The sequence below is a fragment of the Phyllobates terribilis genome, unplaced genomic scaffold (genome assembly GCF_046119375.1).
Source record: "Phyllobates terribilis strain yellow unplaced genomic scaffold, ASM4611937v1 Scaffold_11__3_contigs__length_659146591, whole genome shotgun sequence".
In the NCBI taxonomy this organism is placed as follows: domain Eukaryota; kingdom Metazoa; phylum Chordata; class Amphibia; order Anura; family Dendrobatidae; genus Phyllobates; species Phyllobates terribilis.
Window position 1 is genome coordinate 569,479,621 of NW_027362771.1, and position 20,726 is coordinate 569,500,346.

Sequence of the window (20,726 nt, forward strand, 5' to 3'; positions counted from 1 at the left end):
GCAGGGCCGACCACCGTCTGCCACATCTTGTGCATCCGTGGCCTCTTCATCCTCTGTGACTGGGGGGACAGCAGTCACACCTGTTTTGGGATGCAGACCTGCCACCTCTTTACCCGCAACAGCCAGCGTGATTGGCAGGTCATCATTTTCTTTGGAGGTGGAAACACGAGCTGGTGTTCAGCGCTGTCCGACATAGATAGCACCACCTTTGGATCAAGGCAACCTAACATGTCTGCCTGCATCTTCCTCACAGAGCGGCAGTTTGCCAAGGACACCCTTCTCAACCCTGTCTAAGCACAACAGCCAGCCCTCGGACCCTCAGATGTGGACAAGTAAAAGACCATTTCCTCCTAGCCATGAGAAAGCTACGAGGTTGAATTTCACCATCTGCAAGCTCTTGGCTACAGAAATGCAGCATTTCCGCCTGGTGGACACAGAGGATTTTCGAGACCTTATGTGCGTCGCAGTGCCCCAGTACCAGATGCCCAGTCGGCACTATTTCTCAAAGAAAGGTGTGCCTGCGCTCCACCAGCATGTCGCACACAACATCACCGCTTCTTTGAGAAACTCTGTGTGTGACAGGGTGCATTTCACCACAGACACTTGGACGAGTAGGCATGGACAGGGGTGTTACATGTCGCTGACTGGGCACTGGGTTACTATGGTGACAGCAGGACAAGGGGATGCTGTCCAAGTCTTGCCGTCCCCACGAGTTGTGCGTCAATCCTCTTTATCTCGAAGTTCCTCCACTGCTTTTGCCTCCTCAACCACCTCTCGGTCCTCCACCTGCACCCAAAGCCTGTCTGGTAATGCCACAAGCTTTCTAACTGCACAGAAGGGATCCAACACACCTCCTTACTATGCTGGCAGCAGGGCTCAACGTCATCAGGTGGTTTTTACTTTGAAATGTCTGGGAAATGTGAGTCACAAAGCTGAGGAGTTGTGGTCAGCTCTGGAGAACCAGTTTGATGAATAGTTGTCTCCACTGGACTTGAAACCAGGGAAGGCCGTGTGCGACCATGCTGCAAACCTGGGTGCGGCCCTTCGCCGGGGCAATGTCACACACGTGCCTTGTATGGCTCACGTGTTGAACCTGGTTGTCCAGCAATTTTTAGCCCACTATCCCAGACTAGATGGCCTTTTGCAGAGGGCACGGTCGCTGTGTGCTCACTTCCGCCGTTCGCATCCCGCATCTCAGCGACTTACATCTCTACAGAAGTCGTTGGCCCTGCCACTTCACCGGCTAAAATGCGATGTGCTTACCCGGTGGAATTCAACTCTGCACATGTTGCAGCGACTGTGGTAGCACCGACAAGCCCTGGTGCAATACGTTCTGATGTATAGCATGGGCCAACGAGATCCAGAGGTGGGGCAAATCACGCTGGAGGAGTGGTCTCACATCAGGGACCTATACACCCTTCTGCACAGTTTTGAAATGGCGACGAAGATGTTTAGTGCTGACGATGCCATTATCAGCATGACTATTCCGGTGATTTACATGCTGGAGCACATGTTAAACAGAATTCGGAGTCAGGTGGTGGCACAAGAGGAGGTGGAGGAAGTAGAGGAGGAGGAGTTGTAAGTGGAAGGGCTAACATCTGCAAGGTCCAGACAGTCGGCAGCACCAAGGCGGCAGGCATGTGAGGGTGGGGGAGATGGTTTTACCAGGGCGCATGGTAGCAGCCAAACTAGTGAGGAAGGTGCAGGAGCCCAGGAAGAAGTGGAGGACGAACTGATAGAAGACTCATCAGATGAGGGAGACCTTGATCACATTTCTGTTGTGCGAGGTTGGGGGGAGAGGGCAGAGGAAGGAAGCATGATTGTTATCTCGCCACCAACACAACAAGGACTTGGTGCTCCTGGATGCGCAAGAAACATGAGTGCATTCTTGCTGCACTACCTGCAACATGACCCTCGAATTTTGAGAATTAGAAATAATCCTGACTACTAGGTTGCCACACTCTTAGATCCCCGGTACAAAAGTAAATTTGCAGAAATAATTTCTGCCATAGAAAGAGATGCACGCATGCAGGAGTATCAGCAGAGATTGTTGCAGAATCTTACATGTGCTTTTCCACAAAACACTAGTGGTGCACGCAGTGAATGTCACAGTTCCAACTTGCCAACCGTGGGACCGTCGAGTGTTCAGCACTCAAAACGTAACAGAAACACAGTATCTGCTGGTAACATCAATTTTGCGGAATCATTTCACCACTTTTTTAGCCCATCCTTTGCAAGGCCACAGGAGACAAGAAGTCTGACACATAGTCAATGCCTAGAGACGATGGTACAGGAGTGTCTCCAAGTAAACACTGAAGCCATGACTGTGTCACTGGACCCTTGCTCTTTTTGGGCTTCCAATCTGGATAAATGGCCGGAGCTCGCCACTTATGCCTTGGAGATCTTGTCATGCCCCGCAGCCAGCGTTCTGTCTGAACGTGTGTTCAGTGCTGCTGGTGGTGTGCTGACAGATAAGCACATGCGGCTCTCCACTGATAATGTAGACAGACTCACGTTCATAAAGATGAACAAATCATGGATCTGCAAGGACTTTTCTACCCCTGTGTCATCCTGGGGAGAGTAAAAGCTTGATGATTTGTTAAAATCAGCTCACCAACCGTTTTAAGCTTTCAAATTACTAATCATGTTTATCTGTATCTTGGCTGGAAAATAATTTGGGCCTTGTAGCTGTGTGCAGTACTGATTCTATTAGGCCACCTATACTAAAATCCACCAGATTTATAATTACTAATCATGTTTATCTGTATCTTGGCAGGAAAATAATTTGGGCCTTGTAGCAGTGCGCAGTACTGATTCTATTAGGCCATCTATACTAAACTCCACCAGATTTAAAATTACTAATCATGTTTATCTGTATCTTGGCTGGAAAATAATTTGGGCCTTGTAGCAGTGTGCAGTACTGATTGTATTAGGCCATCTATACTAAACTCCACCAGATTTAAAATTACTAATCATGTTTATCTGTAACTTGGCTGGAAAATAATTTGGGCCTTGTAGCAGTTTGCAGTACTGATTCTATTAGGCCATCTATGCTAAGCTCCACCAGCTTTCAAATTTATAATAATTTTTAGCTGCAGCTAGCCCGGAAAATAATTTTGGGGCTCCTAGATGCGCAAGACACATGAGTGCCTTCTTGCTGCACTACCTGCAAAATGACCCTCAGATTGTCAGAATTCAAAATAATCCTGCCTACTGGGTTGCCACACTCTTAGATCCCCCACACTCTTCGATCAACCTTTTCATTTTAATAAAGAACAAAATATTGGTCATTTTTTAATTTAAAAGCATTAGCAGGTTATTAGAAACTGAAATCAAACAGTTTTCAACTCAAAACTTTATTCTAGGTGATGTTACATTTGCACATAGGACCCCTTGTTCGAAAGGAGCTTCTGAACTCTCTCGTCCATTGAATTTGCCAGGTTTTGGATGGTTTCTGCTTCAATTGTTTTGCATGAGGACAGAATACCCTCCCAGAGCTGTTGCTTAGATGTGAACTGCCTCCCGCCATCATAGACACTCCTTTTGATGATGCTCCAGAGGTTCTGAATGGGGTTGAGGTCAGGGGAGCATGGGGGTCACACCATAAGTTTGTCCCCTTTTATGTCCATATCAGCCAGAGATGCAGATGTGTTATGTGCAGCATGAGACGGTGCATTATCATGCATGAAAATGATCTTGCTGCGGAATACACTGTTCTTCTTGAACCATGGCAGGAAGTGCTGTTTGAGAAACTCCACATACATTATGGAGTTCATCTTTACCCCTTCAGGGATCCTAAAGGGGCCAACAATCTCTCTCCCCATGATTCCAGCCCAAAACATTACTCCACCTCCTCCTTGTTGCCGCCGTAGCCATGTTTGAATGGGGTGTCCATCAACCAGCCATCCTCCACTCCATCCATCTGGACCATCGAGCGTTGCACGGCACTCATCGGTGAACAAAACAGTGTTGAAGTCAGTCTTCATGTATTGTTTGGCCCACTGGAGACGTTTCTGCTTGTGTACAGTGGATAGAGGAGGTCGACAGGATGGCTTACGCACAGCTGCAAACCTCTGAAGGACCCTGCATCTTGTTGTTTGGGGGACGTTGGAGGCACCAGCAGCTTCAAAAACTTGTCTGCTGCTTTGACAAGGCTTTTTTGCCGCTGCTCTTTTAACCTGACGTAATTGCCTGTAGGAAAGAGTCCTCAATTTTCCCTTATCAGCACGCACACGTGTGTACTGTGAATCAGCTACATACTTCTTGATTGTGCGATGATCAGGATGAAGTGTCTTGGCAATGTTGACTGTAGTCATGCCTTGACCTAAACACTCCACAATTTGTTGCTTCTCAGCAGCCGACACATCCTTTTTCTTTCCCATTTTGGCAGAAAATATAGGCTGCTTAATAATGTGGGACAGCCTTCTTAAGTAGTCTTGCCTTTCATTGGACACACCTGCCAAACTAATTAGCACAGGTGTCTGCAATTGCTTACAGTGATATAAAGAGCCCTGACACACATCACCATCAATGAGTTTAACTGACAAACAAAAAAATTCTTCCCTTATCACTCCTAAACACTTTTTGCATAATAATTTGGAACACAGTGTACATGTGCTTTTCCACAAAACACCAGTGGTTCACGCAGTGAATCTTATAGTTCTAACTTGCCAACCGTGGTCTGTATGGAGTTGTTCAATAAAGGGCCCAAAAGTAAGATAACATAGACGGGAGAGATCTCTATGAATACGAATTCCTAAGTATTTGATACCCTGTGAGGGCCAGGCAAAGGGAAAGTTGGACTGGATGGAATCCTGGATGGATTTGGGGAGGGAGACATCGAGGGCCTCAGACTTCGCTGCATTGATTTTAAAATTTGACCATGTAACAAAGTGATCTATTTCAGCCATAACAGCAGGGATGGATATATGTGATTGAGTGATATATACTAGGACATCATCATCAAATGCAGAGCACTTGTACTCAGTGCCTCCCACCTCAATCCACCTAATATTGGGGTTATGGCGAATTGATGAGAGCAGGTGGTCCATCACTAGGATGTATAAGAGAGGGGACAGAGGACATCCCTGCCTTGTCCCATTGGTGATTATGAAAGATGATGAAAATGTTCCATTTATCTTCAGCCTAGGTGACGTATTGCGATACAGGGCCCTGATTTTGCCTATAAAAGGGTCCCCTAGACCCCTACCCCAAGCTTTTTAAGAGAATAATATATGGCGTGCCAGGAGACTCTATGGAATGCTTTCTCAGCATCCAACGAGAGTATCTAATTACAAATTTTTAACTGCATCTAGCCCAGGAAATACTTTGTGCCTAGTAGCAGTGTCTGCTAGTCAGCGGATTATCCCAGCTGTTAAGCAAGCTACACCACCTGTAGTTTGGACACTTAATTTTTTCAAAGGAAATGGTTCGGGCCCCCGGGATACTCAGTGAAGAGCATCGGGGAGGCACCCCAAGGCACAGGGGCTGGGACTGGTGGTAGGACGTATTGCGGGGGACTGCCAAGCTCGATCCTTATAAAAGCTTTTTAACTGCAGCAGCTTTAGTGGACGCTACTGGAGCTGGAATTACGTGGCTGCTGGCATGAGACTTGCCCTCCAATAGACCCTTGTAAAAGGATTTAAAGTGTACTCATTCAAATTAGAGAGACAATTTAAATTAAAAAGATTAGACCTGCCTCCACCGCAGGGGGGCTCGCTCGACCCACCAGCGGACAGGCACCAGTATTGGGAGAGGGGGGCTGGCCGTCAGGGTCCACCGCGGCTCTGGCACAAACCCGGCGACACGGAGGTCGCACAGGCAGCAACGAACTGGCCGTGTCGGCTTCGCACTTTTTTGGTTTTAGAATGGCATGACATGCCTAAATCTGTGTCTCCCCCTCCTTTTACTCCTCCACCTCTTTTCTTTTCGCATGACTATATGTACTTGTCACTTTTCCATGTGTTAGTTGTGTCTTCTGAGCAGTTTGTCAGCTTTTGGACACCTTTGAAGGTGTATTCTATGTGTTTCTATGTGTTTTTGTTTGCCTGCCATTGGTTTTAACGGTGTTTCAACGGTGTTCAACGAACAGTTCGACGAACAGTTTGGCGAACATAAGGGTGTTCGATGAACCGAACCGAACTCGAACACTACGGGAGTGGCTGAACACTAGTCAGGATCACTTTTCAGAATCATTTGTCAGAATCACTTGACAAAATCACTTGTCAGGATCACTTGTCAGGATTACTTGTCAGGATCATTTGTCAGAATTACTTGTCAAAATCACTTGTCAGAATCACTTGTCAGGATCACTTATCAAAATCACTTGTCAGCATCACTTGTCAAAATCACTTGTCAGGATCATTTGTCAGAATCACTTGTCAAAATCACTTGTCAAAATCACTTGTCAGAATCACTTGTCAGGATCACTTATCAAAATCACTTGTCAGGATCACTTGTCAAGATCACTTGTCTAGATCACTTGTCAGGATCACTTGTCATAGTCACTTATCAAAATCACTTATCAAAATCAATTCTCAGACAGAGTATTTTTCCTCAAATTGACATCATTCTGATGTTTGATTTTGATATCTGATCATGTCCTAAAATGGACACTGTATGCTACATTTTTACCCCACCTTTAAGACCCATATGTTGTTTTATTCACATGCAGTCTGCGAAATGCATGCTCCTTTCATATGTGCATGCATGTATACAACAAATTCTGTGAAACACTGTGAAGGTTTTTTTTTTCTAATTGTAAATAGTTTCTCATGTTACAATAAAAATATATTTAAAAGAAAAGAAAGGGGACAACTCCTTTTAAGGGAAAATTCCTTCCCAACTACAAATAGAACAATCAGAATAAATCCATGGATCACTGATCTACCTCCAGTAATCCAATAATTATAACAAGTAAGTTTATTACACTCAAGAAAGGCATCCAGGTCCCTTTTAAACATTTTTAGAAAATTCACTTTGACAACTTCCTCTGGATGAGAGTTCCATAGTCTCACTGCTTTTACAGTAAATAATCCCCTTCCAAATTAATGTAGAAAACATCTTTCCTCCAGGTGTAGAGGATGGCCATTGCTATTGATGCAGCCCCAGAAAAAAATAGATCATTGGAAAGATCTCCGAGTTGACCTTTGATATTTTTATAGACTAAATCACTCCTAAACCATCTCATACTTCCTAGTAGCAAAAGAAAGTGAATGGCTGTTTTATCCATGCCTGAACCTTCTGTTGTGACCCCAGCCTGTTAAGCTTGCACTGTAGACAGTGCTGATCATACCTGTGTTAATTTTGGTTATGACGGGCCATTTATCAGATCAACTCCTGAGACAGAAAAAGGGTCTCGTTTCAATGACCTAAGTTGGACGTGGCCTTCATCAACGCACATGGGGTGGGAGGAATCTCTATGTCTCTGTTGGAACGTCACAGCCTATAGAAGGAGCTACACTTCTAGGAATCCATGGACAAAGAGTGAAATAAGACCATTTGTGCATTTTATAAAGTTAAACTGTATAACTGGTAACTGACAACCCCTTCAAGATTACTACCTGACTATTTGACTTCTGCATTGGCTTTGGCTTCCACAATTGAGGTTCACCACCCATATTGAAACATATGCAACATATAGGCTTTAACCCCTTCTCAACATGTGGCGTACATGTGTGTCACACGTTGGGTGCGGGTATATGGAGCTGACAGCGCCATTTAATGTGCATGATCGTGGTGGCATGCCATTTTAGGTGTACAATGACTTCTATGAAACGCAATCAACAGGTGCCAATCTCGCTTATCTTGGTACTCCTGTGAAGCCCAGCCATAGGCTATGCTTCATTGGAGATCATAATTTTCACTTTATACTGCAGTATTGCAGTATACAGCACAAGCAATCAATCTATTACAGGTTCAAGACTCCTAATGCGACAAAAAAGTAATGTAAAAAATGAAATCATGTTTTTAAAAATGTAGAACAATATAAAGCTATGAACATTTTCCAGGTTTAAATAAATATAGTATATAAAATCTAATAAAATATATAAAAAAATAAACATATTTGGTATTGTTGTATCCGTAAAAGTCCGGTCTATTAATTAACCTGTACAATAAATGCTATAAAGTTTAAAAAAAAAAAAAAAAAAAGACTTCAGAATTGCCTGTCCCTACACACAAAAATTGAATTAAAAAGCAATCAACACATTACACAGTTTGTATAACGGAATGAGGTACACGAAATTCAAATCTCTCAGAAAATGGTGACTCAAACCAATTTTTTTTTTTGCAAATTTTTTTTTTCATTTTTTTAAATAAGAAAAAATAAATAAATATTTGTTTACCACAATCATATTGACGTGAGGAATCAGGCTGACAGGTCATTTTTACTGCACAATGAACCCCATAAAAACAACCGCCCTCAAAAAAAATTGAAAGGAATTTTTCACGTGTGTCAGTATATTATGGTAAAATGAATGTCGTCATTCGAAACTATAACTCGTCCTGCAAAAAACAAACCTTCATACAGCTATGTTGAGAAAATTTTAAAAAAAGTTATGGCTCTTAGAAGAATTGATGGATGCACAGTGACCTCCTAGGCCTCATCGCAGCCAGAAGTCCTATTCCAGAGTGAACATGCAAGGAGATATGGCTCACTATAGATGGAAAGAAGACATGGCTCTCAAAGACTGGATGGCAAGCAGCGAGCAACAGAGGGGACGGACAGGTGAGTGGTGAGGTGTGAATAAGATTATTTTTTGCTTCTTAAACTTTTGCAATCCCACAGATGTGTAGTCACTTTGAAATGTGGGGAATCTGGAAGCTAAATCAACACTTTGAATAAAAGGAACAATAGAGATGAGGCTCTCCAGTCAACTCCATTCAGGTGATGGCCTAAGATTGAAAACTCAGTCTGAATTGCTCACCTTATTCGATTGTGTCATGAGCATATGGCACCTGTTGATTCTAGACATACATGTATAATATAGGTGTGTACAAAAGTTGGAGTTTCCAAATGTGAAGAACAAGTCTTGCATAAAACCACATTGGATATGTGAAGAATAAAGATTGTTTTTATATGATTTTAATCCCCAATGAGTAGAGCAAATATTTCCATTAGTGGTGCCAACAAAAGGTCCCCTCCCAGTATGTCATTACAAATCGTACAGTCATCACTTTGTCTCTTTTTGTCATGTTTGTCAAACCATTCCTGAACAATATATGCAGTGAATCAGGAGTATTAGCTTGCTGAAAGAGTGCACTGCCATTAAGGAATTACACTGTCGTGAACTGGCAGAAGTGCCTGGTATGTAACGATATTTAGGTGTTGCTTGTCACATCCACATGAAGTCCTGGTCGCAAGGTTTTGCCCTTACCCATTTTCACCAGCTCATTGGTTGATCTTGCTTGGACCATCATTTTTGGTAGATATTAACCACTGGATACCGAGAACATTTCCCAATCATCGCCATCACAATTTGGCCTTTGGACACAATCACTCAGATCCTGTCACTTGACCAATTTTCCTCCTTCCAATAAATTACCTTCAAGAACCATCTGCTTGCTTACTGCTTAATATATCCCACTCCTGACAGGCGGCATTGTCTCCAGATAATCAATGTTATTCACTTCTCCTGTCAGTGGTTGTAAGGATTTGGCTGATCGGTGTATATAAAAACTACATACAAAGCGCAGAGACCTCTTAAGACACTCGGGGAGATTGATCTAATCTGACACAAAGGAAAAGTGGAGTAACCAAAGGGCGTCTGATAAATGAGGAAGGGAATTTGACTGGTTGCGTTTGGCAATGTCTACACTTTTCCCTTGCACCAGTCTTGATAAATCTCCCCTAACATGTCCAATAGTGAAAAGATCCATTACATTCACTAACTAACAATGGCAACATAAAAAGATTCTCGACATGAACCTTGATTGACTTTTCACTGGAAATTAGACTGTGCCAAGGACTAGAATGAGCTTTTACAGTCAAATTTTGTGAATACTATATAAAAAAATATATTCTATTTCTGGTACATTAGGCAGATAGACAGCCTTCATATTCTAGGCAGGAGCAGGTGAATCATTTTAATTCCCTGTTCATTGGGCGGAATGTGTAAAGGAGTGGATGAACTGGACATCTGGCTCCTCCATAGTTCAATAATAGAGTGTGAATAATTTATGCACAATTAACAGCTTTATGACAGTGATGGAAAAAAGGGCACATAGTATCAAGATATTTTTAACTACACTTTGAGTTAAACCCAATTACACTTTAGAGACATTAATGATTACCAATAAATATGTGTTTTAACTTGTCGGTTCTAAATGTCATAGAATCCTAGAATATTAGAGTTGGAAGGGACCTCCAAGGACATCGTGTCCAACCCCCTGCTCAATGCAGGATTCACTAAACCATCTCAGACAGATGTCTGTCCAGCCTCTGTTTGGCGACTTCCATTGAAGGAGAACTCACCACCTCTCATGGCCGCCTGTTCCACTCATTGATCGCCCTCACTGTCAACAAGTTTTTTCTAATATCTAATCTGTATCTTCTCTCTTTCAGTTTCATCAAACTGCTCCTCATATTTCCATGTGAAGATGAGAATAAGGATGATCCCTCTACAGTGTGACATCCCTTCAAATATTTGTATACAGCTATTAAGTCTCCTCTTCTTTTTCGCAAGCTAAACATTCCCAGATCTTTTAACCGTTCCTCATAGGTAGAGATGAGCGGTGTTCGACTCGAACTGTTCGCCAATCTCAAATTCGAGCTGTTTTGGGCGGTGTTCGAGCCGTTCGGCGTACACGAACGATTTGAAAAAAATTTTCCTGTTTGAGGTGATGTTCGATAACTGTTCGTGCACCAAAATCATAACTGGATTTTTTCTCAGTAATGCTGAAAATTAATGTTAATATGCAGTTTCAGTGTACAGCGGGGCAGGGGGAGGGGCAGGGGATGGATCTCTGCAGGAATAATGAAGATCTCCATTTTTTTTCTCTTTCCCGCATTTACAGTGGGGAGGTGCAATCTGTCAGCCTATCAGCAGCGCACACACGGAGCGAAGTGCTTTTTTTCACAAATGCAAGGGCATGTGCCATTGGCAGTGTATGTCACATGTCCTTGCCCTATAAGACCCAGCCATTTTCTCACTGCTGCAGCTGCGTGTTAGACGGCACCGCTGTTGCTGTGTGCGCTATACCTTGTTAATTTCAAGCCAATTTTCGCACAAATCTACAGATAGCTTGGGAGTAGGGAAGAGTTGCGATTGCAGTCCTTTTAAGGACTAGGTTACATCATTTCCTACGACTTTAATCAGGCAGGTCTGTGCTCTTAAATAGATAGGTTGGGAGTAAAGACTAATTGTAATTGCAGTCCTTTTCAGGACTAAGTTACATCAGTTCCTATCAGTTTTTGCCAGGCAGGTCTGTGCCAGTGCTGTGCAAGTTTTTTTCACAGCATTTGGCTAAATCTAGCAAAGCAAATCCTTTTTGGCCTATTGCAGAGTGTGTTAGTCAGTGGAGTAGCCTATCTGTGTTGCAAGCTAAACCACCTGTGTATAGAATACCAATTTTTTTACTGCACCTAGTGAAGAAGTCCATCTATACTAACCTCCACCAGGTTGCAAATTCAATATAATTTTTTTCTGCATCTAGCTATGAAAAAATATTTCGGCTTCTAGCAGTGTGTGGGACTTGTTCTATTAGTCCATCTATACTGACCTCCATCAGGTTGCAAATTCAATATAATTTTTTTCTGCATCTAGCTCTGAAAAAATATTTCGGCTTCTAGCAGTGTGTGGGACTTGTTCTATTAGTCCATCTATACTAACCTCCACCAGGTTGCAAATTCAATATAATTTTTTTCTGCATCTAGTTTTGAAAAAATATTTTGGCTTCTAGCAGTGTGTGGGACTTGGTCTATTAGTCCATCTATACTAACCTCCACCAGGTTGCAAATTAAAAATAATTTTTATCTGCATCTACCTCTGAAAAAATATTTGGGCTTCTAGCAGTGTGTGGGACTTGGTCTATTAGTCCATCTATACTGACCTCCATCAGGTTGCAAATTCAATATAATTTTTTTCTGCATCTAGCTTTGAAAAAATATTTTGGCTTCTAGCAGTGTGTGGGACTTGCTCTATTAGTCCATCTATACTAACCTCCACCAGGTTGCAAATTCAAAATAATTTTTATCTGCATCTAGCTCTGAAAAAATATTTCGGCTTCTTGCAGTGTGTGGGACTTGGTCTATTAGTCCATCTATACTAACCTCCACCAGGTTGCAAATTAAAAATAATTTTTATCTGCATCTACCTCTGAAAAAATATTTGGGTTTCTAGCAGTGTGTGGGACTTGGTCTATTAGTTCATCTATACTAACCTCCACCAGGTTGCAAATTAAAAATAACTTTTATCTGCATCTATCTCTGAAAAAAATATTTGGGCTTCAAGCAGTGTGTGGGGCTTGTTCTATTAGTCCATCTATACTAACCTTCATCAGGTTGCAAATTCAATATAATTTTTTTCTGCATCTAGCTCTGAAAAAATATTTCGGCTTCTAGCAGTGTGTGCGACTTGGTCTATTAGTCCATCTTTACTAACCTCCATCAGGTTGCAAATTCAATATCATTTTTTTTCTGCATTTAGCTCTGAAAAAATATTTGGGCTTCTAGCAGTGTGTGGGACTTGGTCTATTAGTCCATTTATACTAACCTCCACCAGGTAGCAAATTAAAAATAATTTTTATCTGCATCTAGCTCTGAAAAAATATTTGGGCTTCTAGCAGTGTGTGGGACTTGGTCTATTAGTCCATCTATACTAACCTCCACCAGGTTGCAAATTCAATATCATTTTTATCTGCATCTAACCCAGCCAATACTTTTGGCCTAATACCACAGTTTGGCCACTCAGCTCTGCTCGGTTCCCATCCATTGGTTTTTGTGCAAACAACTCCAGAGTTGTGAATTAGTTAACCACCAAAATGAGTGGAAAAAGGCCTGCTGCTGGGGGAAAGGGGAATAGGCATGTTGGGAAGGGGAAAAAAGGTTATGTCCGTGGGGTAGGTGTTAAAGCAACAGTAACATCTGCAGATGAAAGACCATCTTTCAGCCAAACTAAAATGTCTACTTCTTTTAGAGGACAATGTGATAAGATCCCTTTCTTACGACCACGCCAATTGCTACAAATTCCAGATGAGGCACAAAAACAGCAGGTGCTTCAACGGATATCAAGTTCTCCTTTAAGTGGGCTCTCCTCCACCTCAACTTCAACATCACAAATACTCCAGTCCTCAGAGGTGTCACCCCAATCGTACTTGCTTCCTCACAGCTCCCAAATCTGCAGCTGCCCGTCTGAGTATGGGGTAGAACAGATGGTTGAGTCTGCAGAGCTGTTTACTCATACTATAGCCTGGGAATCAGAGGTCGGCTCCAGAGTTTCTGTGAATTCAGACGAGGAAATGATCTGCACTGATGCCCAGAATCTTTATGAGTCGGATCCAGGACCAGACGCAGAAGGTTCTGACCATAATGTAGACCCTCATTCCCAAACTGTAACTCCTGTTGGTGGAGACAATGAGGAAGATGATGATGATGAGACTCAAATACCTGATTGGAGCGACACTTTAGTTTTTTGTCAGGGCAGGAACAGGTTGGCTCTGAGGACGACGGGTGTGATAACACACAGGGTGATGATGATGAGGTTGCAGATCCCACTTACTGTCAACCCACAGTCAGCCAAGAGATGAGGTCAGGAGAGGAGGTGGAGGAGGATGCTAGTGACGACGAGGTCAGGTTGCGCCTTCCTGGACAGAGACGTAGTACTGGAAGCACGTCAGCAACTGCATCCTCAAACACAACTCTGCCTCTGACCACAAGTCGTGGTGGCTCTTCAGGTCGCATGGGTGTTAAGCCTTGCATAGGCTGGGCATTTTTTCAGATCGATAAAGATGACTCAACTCGTGTTATCTGTAACATTTGTCAGCAAAAGCTAAGTAGAGGCCAAAAAATACATAGTTTGAGTACTTCATGCATGAACCGGCACATGAACATGAAGCATAAGTTGCAGTGGGAAGCTCACTGTGCTACAATGCGGCCTAGCCGGCCGGGCCAACCTCCGTCTGCCACATCTTGTGCATCCGCGGCCTCTTCATCCTCTGTGACTGGGGGGACAGCAGTCACACCTGTTTTGGGACGCAGACCTGCCACCTCTTTACCCGCGACAGCCAGTGTGATTGGCAGGTCATCATTTTCTTTGGAGGTGGAAACACCAGCTGGTGTTGAGCGCTGTCCGACATCGATAGCACCACCTTTGGATCAAGGCAACCTAACATGTCCGCCTGCATCTTCCTCTCAGACCGGCAGTTTGCCGGGGACACCCTTCTCAACCCTGTCTAAGCATAACAGCCAGCCCTCGGTCCCTCAGATGTGGACAAGTAAAACACCATTTCCTCCTAGCCATGAGAAAGCTAAGAGGTTGAATTTCACCATCTGCTAGCTCTTGGCTTCAGAAATGCTTCCTTTCCGCCTGGTGGACACAGAGGATTTTCGAGACCTTATGTCCGTTGCAGTGCCCCAGTACCAGATGCCCAGTTGGCACTACTTCTCAAAGAAAGGTGTGCCTGCGCTCCACCAGCATGTCGCACACAACATCACCGCTTCTTTGAGAAACTCTGTGTGTGACAGGGTGCATTTCACCACAGACACTTGGACGAGTAGGCATGGACAGGGGCGTTACATGTCGCTGACTGGGCACTGGGTAACTATGGTGACAGCAGGACAAGGGGCTGCTGTCCAAGTCTTGCCGTCCCCACGAGTTGTGCGTAAATCCTCTTTATCTCAAAGTTCCTCCACTGCTTCTGCCTCCTCAACCTCCTCTCGGTCCTCCACCTGCACCTAAAGCCTGTCTGGTCATGCCACAAGCTTTCTAACTGCGCAGAAGGGATCCTGCACATCTCCTTACTATGCTGGCAGCAGGGCTCAACGTCATCAGGCGGTTTTTACTTTGAAATGTCTGGGAAATGTGAGTCACACAGCTGAGGAGTTGTGGTCAGCTCTGGAGAACCAATTTCATGATTGGTTGTCTCCACTGGACCTGAAACCAGGGAAGGCCGTGTGCGACAATGCTGCAAACCTGGGTGCGGCCCTTCGCCGGGGCAATGTCACACACGTGCCTTGTATGGCTCATGTGTTGAACCTGGTTGTCCAGCAATTTTTAGCCCACTATCCCGGACTAGATGGCCTTCTGCAGAGGGCACAGTCGCTGTGTGCTCACTTCCGCCGTTCGCATCACGCAGCTCCGTGACTTACATCTCTACAGAAGTCGTTGGGCCTGCCACTTCACCGGCTAAAATGCGATGTGCTTACCCAGTGGAATTCAACTCTGCACATGTTGCAGCGACTGTGGCAGCACCGACAAGCCCTGGTGCAATACGTTCTGACATATAGCCTGGGCCAACGAGATCCAGAGGTGGGGCAAATCACGTTGGAGGAGTGGTCTCAGATCAGGGACCTATGCACCCTTCTGCACTGCTTTGAAATGGCGACGAAGATGTTTAGTGCTGACGATGCCATTATCAGCATGACTATTCCAGTGATTTACATGGTAGAGCACATGTTAAACAGAATTCGGAGTCAGGTGGTGGCACAAGAGGAGGTGGAGGAAGTAGAGGAGGAGGAGTTGTATGCGGAAGGGCTAACATCTGCAAGGTCCAGACGGTCGGCAGCACCAAGGCGGCAGGCATGTGAGGGTGGGTGAGATGGTTTTACCAGGGCGCATGGTAGCAGCCAAACTAGTGAGGAAGGTGCAGGAGCCCAGGAAGAAGTGGAGGACGAACTGATGGAAGACTCATCAGATGAGGGAGACCTTGATCACATTTCTGTTGTGCGAGGTTGGGGGGAGAGGACAGAGGAAGGAACCATGATTGTTACCTCGCCACCAACACAACAGGGGCTTCGTGCTTTTGGATGCGCAAGACACATGAGTGCCTTCTTGCTGCACTACATGCAACATGACCCTCGAATTGAGAGAATTAGAAATAATCTTGACTACTGGGTTGCCACACTGTTAGATCCCCTGTACAAAAGTAAATTTGCAGAAATTATTCCTGCCATAGAAAGGGATGCACGCATGCAGGAGTATTAGCAGAGACTGTTGCAGAATCTTACATGTGCTTTTCCACAAAACACCAGTGGTGCACGTAGTGAATGTCACAGTTCCAACTAGCCAACCGTGGGACCGTCGAGTGTTCAGCACTCAAACCGTAACTGAAACACAGAATCTGCTGGTAACATCAATTTTGCGGAATCATTTCACAACTTTTTTAGCCCATCCTTTGCAAGGTCACAGGAGACAAGAAGTCTGACACATAGTCAACCCCTAGAGACGATGGTACAGGAGTATCTCCAAGTAAACATTGAAGCCATGATTGTGTCACTGGACCCTTGCTCTTTTTGGGCTTCCAATCTGGATAAATGGCCGGAGCTCGCCACTTACGCCTTGGAGATCTTGTCATGCCCTGCAGCCAGCGTTCTGTCTGAACGTGTGTTCAGCGCTGCTGGTGGTGTGCTGACAGATAAGCGCACGCGGCTCTCCACTGATAATGTAGACAGACTCACGTTTATAAAGATGAACAAATCATGGATCCGAAATGACTTTTCTACCCCTGTGTCATCCTGGGGAGAGTAAAAGCTTGATGATTTGTTAAAATCACCTCACCAACCGTTTTAAGCTTTCAAATTAGTAATCATGTTTATCTGTATCTTGGCTGGAAAATAATTTGGGCTTTGTAGCAGTGTGCAGTACTGATTTTATTAGGCCATCTATACTAAGCTCCACCAGATTTAAAATTACTAATCATGTTTATCTGTATCTTGGCTAGAAAATAATTTGGGCTTTGTAGCAGTGTGCAGCACTGATTCTATTAGGCCATCTATACTAAGCTCCACCAGATTTAAAATTACTAATCATGTTTATCTGTATCTTTGCTGGAAAATAATTTGGGCTTTGTAGCAGTGTGCAGCACTGATTCTATTAGGCCATCTATACTAAGCTTCTCCAGATTTAAAATTAATAATAATTTTTAGCTGCATTTAGCCCGGAAAATAATTTTGGAGCTCCTAGATGCGCAAGACACATGAGTGCCTTCTTGCTGCACTACCTGCAACATGACCCTCAGATTCTCAGAATTCAAAGTAATCCTGACTACTAGGTTGCCACACTCTTAGATCCCCCACACTCTTCGATCAACCTTTTCATTTTAATAAAGAACAAAAAAATGGTCATTTTTGAAATTATAAGCATTAGCAGGTTATTAGAAACTGAAATCAAACAGTTTTCAACTCAAAACTTTATTCTAGGTCATGTTACATTTGCACATAGGACCCCTTGTTCGAAAGGAGCTTCTGAACTGTCTCGTCCATTGAATTTATCAGGTTTTGGATGGTTTCTGCTTCAATTGTTTTGCATGAGGACAGAATACCCTCCCAGAGCTGTTGCTTTGATGTGAACTGCCTCCCGCCATCATAGACACTCCTTTTGATGATGCTCCAGAGGTTCTGAATGGGGTAGAGGTCAGGGGAGCATGGGGGTCACACCATAAGTTTGTCCCCTTTTATGCCCATATCAGCCAGAGATGCAGATGTGTTATGTGCAGCATGAGACGGTGCATTATCATGCATGAAAATGATCTTGCTGTGGAATACACGGTTCTTCTTCTTGAACCATGGCAGGAAGTGCTGTTTGAGAAATTCCACATACATTATGGAGTTTATCTTTACCCCTTCAGGGATCCTAAAGGGGCCAACAATCTCTCTCCCCATGATTCCAGCCCAAAACGTTACTCCACCTCCTCCTTGTTGGTGCTGTAGTCCGTGTTTGCGTGGGCTGTCCATCAACCAGCTGTTAGAACCTTGCTGTTAGGTTTTTTTTTCCTTTGCTGGTCACATGACCTTGTTGGCCTATTTAATCCTGCTCCGCCCTTCTGGCTTTGCTGGACTTCATTGTATATCTACTTTCTAGCTAGCCTGTGCTCTGTATCTAACTCTGTTAGTTTGCTTGGTCTACGGACCTCTAGGTTCTATCTATTTTGTTTGTTCGTCTGTCTGCTACTATTTCTGTTAGGAGGTGTCCCATTTTCCTCCCAGTCCTTAGTACTTGTAAGGATTCCCTCCCCAAATCTATAGGTCTCCGTACAGACTAGATTAGGACTTTAGCAGGTCTGATCGCAGGATCAGGTTCCCTGTTACATCGTAGGGATTCAGCTGAGTCTTATAGTAGGGACAGATCTCCTCTCTTTCCTTAGCTTTGGTAGCAGAACATAACAGTAAGTCCAGCCTGTAAATTCTCTAAGGAAAGATTTTTTTTTGTTCCATCATGGTGTCGGTTCAGGATTTGGCTAAACACCTGCAGGGACTCTCTCTGGAAGTGGCCGAGCTCCGTCAGCACGTGAGTAACTGTCCTGGAGCATATTTCTTGGAGCCTAAGGTATGTTTGCCGGATTTATTTTTTGGTGAACATCGAGAATTTTTTTCATTTAAAAATGCTTGCTTATTGTATTTTCGTTTGAGACCCAAGTCCTCTGGGGATGAATCCCAGCGCGTAGGGTTCATAATGTCACTTTTGCGCAAAGAGCCTCAGGAGTGGGCCTTTTCTTTGCAACCTAGTGATACATGCTTCAGATCAGTGGATAGTTTTTTTTCTGCTTTAGGACTTTTATATGATGATCCTGACCGTGTGGCATCAGCTGAGACTGAGTTGAGACGTTTAAAACAAGGATCAGGTAATATGGAAAAATATTGTACACATTTTCGTCGTTGGTCCACTCAAACAGGGTGGAACGATTCTGCTCTGAAAAGTCTATTTCTTGCTGGGCTCAGTGAAAAGGTTAAAGACCTGCTAATTGCTTATCCTACACCTGAGGATTTGCAACAGGCTATGCAATTAGCTATACGGGTGGACAGAAGACTGCGTGCTAGGGTTAATGAGAGCAAATCCTCTGCTATGTCAGTTTCTGGTTATGATAATGTGTGTACTAACAGTGGTGAACCGATGGAGATTGGATCGGTGGCACCTCGCTCTCAAGAAAAACACCGTCGTTTTTCAGAAGGCTTGTGTTTCTATTGCGGGAAATCTGGTCATTTGATTAAAGGCTGTGAGCTTCGTATGAAGAAAGAAAAAAAAATGGTCAGTCACGCCCGTATTGCCTGTTTAAATTCCAAGGGTATATTTTTAGCTGCTTCCACGATTGCTCAGGAAAAATTAATGGAATTTCGGGTGTTTGTTGATTGCGGGTCTACACTGAATGTTATTGATGGGGGATTCGTGGAAAAACTCAATTTAAAACCTGAACCTTTATCATCCCCCATTGCTGTGGTTTCTGTGGATGGCTCCCCTTTGAAGAATATTACTCTCAAGGTCAGTGAATTTCCTCTCACTATTAATGGTGTTCACCATGAGAAATTGGATTTGGTAGTGTTGAATAACTTGCCTTCTCCAGTAATATTGGGTTTGCCCTGGTTAAAATTTCACAATCCTGTACTGGATTGGTCTACCAGTGAAATTAAATCCTGGAGCCATAAATGTTATGACAAGTGTTGTAACGGGCGTATTGCAGCTTTGGATAGGGGAGAATTACCTGTACCTATTCAGGATTTTTGGAGAGTTTTTTCTGAGAAAGAATCGCAGGTTTTGCCTCCCCATAGAGACTATGATTGTTCTATTGAATTTGTCCCTGGAGCGACTCTTCCTAAAAGTCGTTTATTTAACCTTACTATTCCTGAGAGGAAGGCTTTGGAGGAATACATACAGACAAGTTTGGCCGCCGGTCACATTAGGCCCTCTAAGTCTCCTGTGGCGGTTGGATTTTTTTTTGTAAAAAAAAAGGACGGCGGTTTACGTCCTTGTCTGGATTTTCGTGAGATTAACAAAATTACGGTACGCAATCCTTACCCACTGCCATTGATTCCTGATCTGTTTAACCAGTTATTGGGGGCCAAGTGGTTCTCTAAAATTGACCTTAAGGGGGCATACAATCTGTTGCGCATGAAGGAGGGTGATGAATGGAAGACTGCTTTTAACACTCCTGTGGGTCATTTTGAGAATCTGGTTATGCCTTTTGGTCTTACTAATGCCCCTGCATTTTTTCAGAATCTGATTAATGACATCCTTAGACCTTTGATCGGTAAAAATGTGGTTGTGTATTTGGATGACATTTTGATTTATTCGCCAGATCTGGAGTCTCATTGGCGGAGCGTGCGTGAGGTATTACAGTTATTAATGGACAATTCGCTTTTTGCTAAGCTGGAGAAATGTGAGTTCGCTGTACAGAGAATTAGTTTTTTGGGCTACATTATCTCCAGCAAAGGTTTTGAGATGGATCCGGTTAAGGTTCAGGCTGTGCAGGAATGGCCTAGGCCTATTGGTTTGAAATCAATACAGAGGTTTTTGGGTTTCGCCAATTACTATAGAAAATTCATAAAAAATTTTTCTAGTATTGTCAAACCTCTGACTGATCTCACCAGGAAAGGTGCTGATGCGGTTCAGTGGTCTTCTGAGGCCATTGAAGCTTTTGTGTATCTCAAGGAGAGGTTCACCTCTGCTCCCATCCTTATGCAGCCTGATGTTACTAGGCCGTTTTTGGTTGAGGTTGATGCTTCCTCTGTGGGGGTTGGCGCAGTATTGTCTCAGGATAACGGGGATGGATTACATCCCTGTGCATTTTTTTCAAAA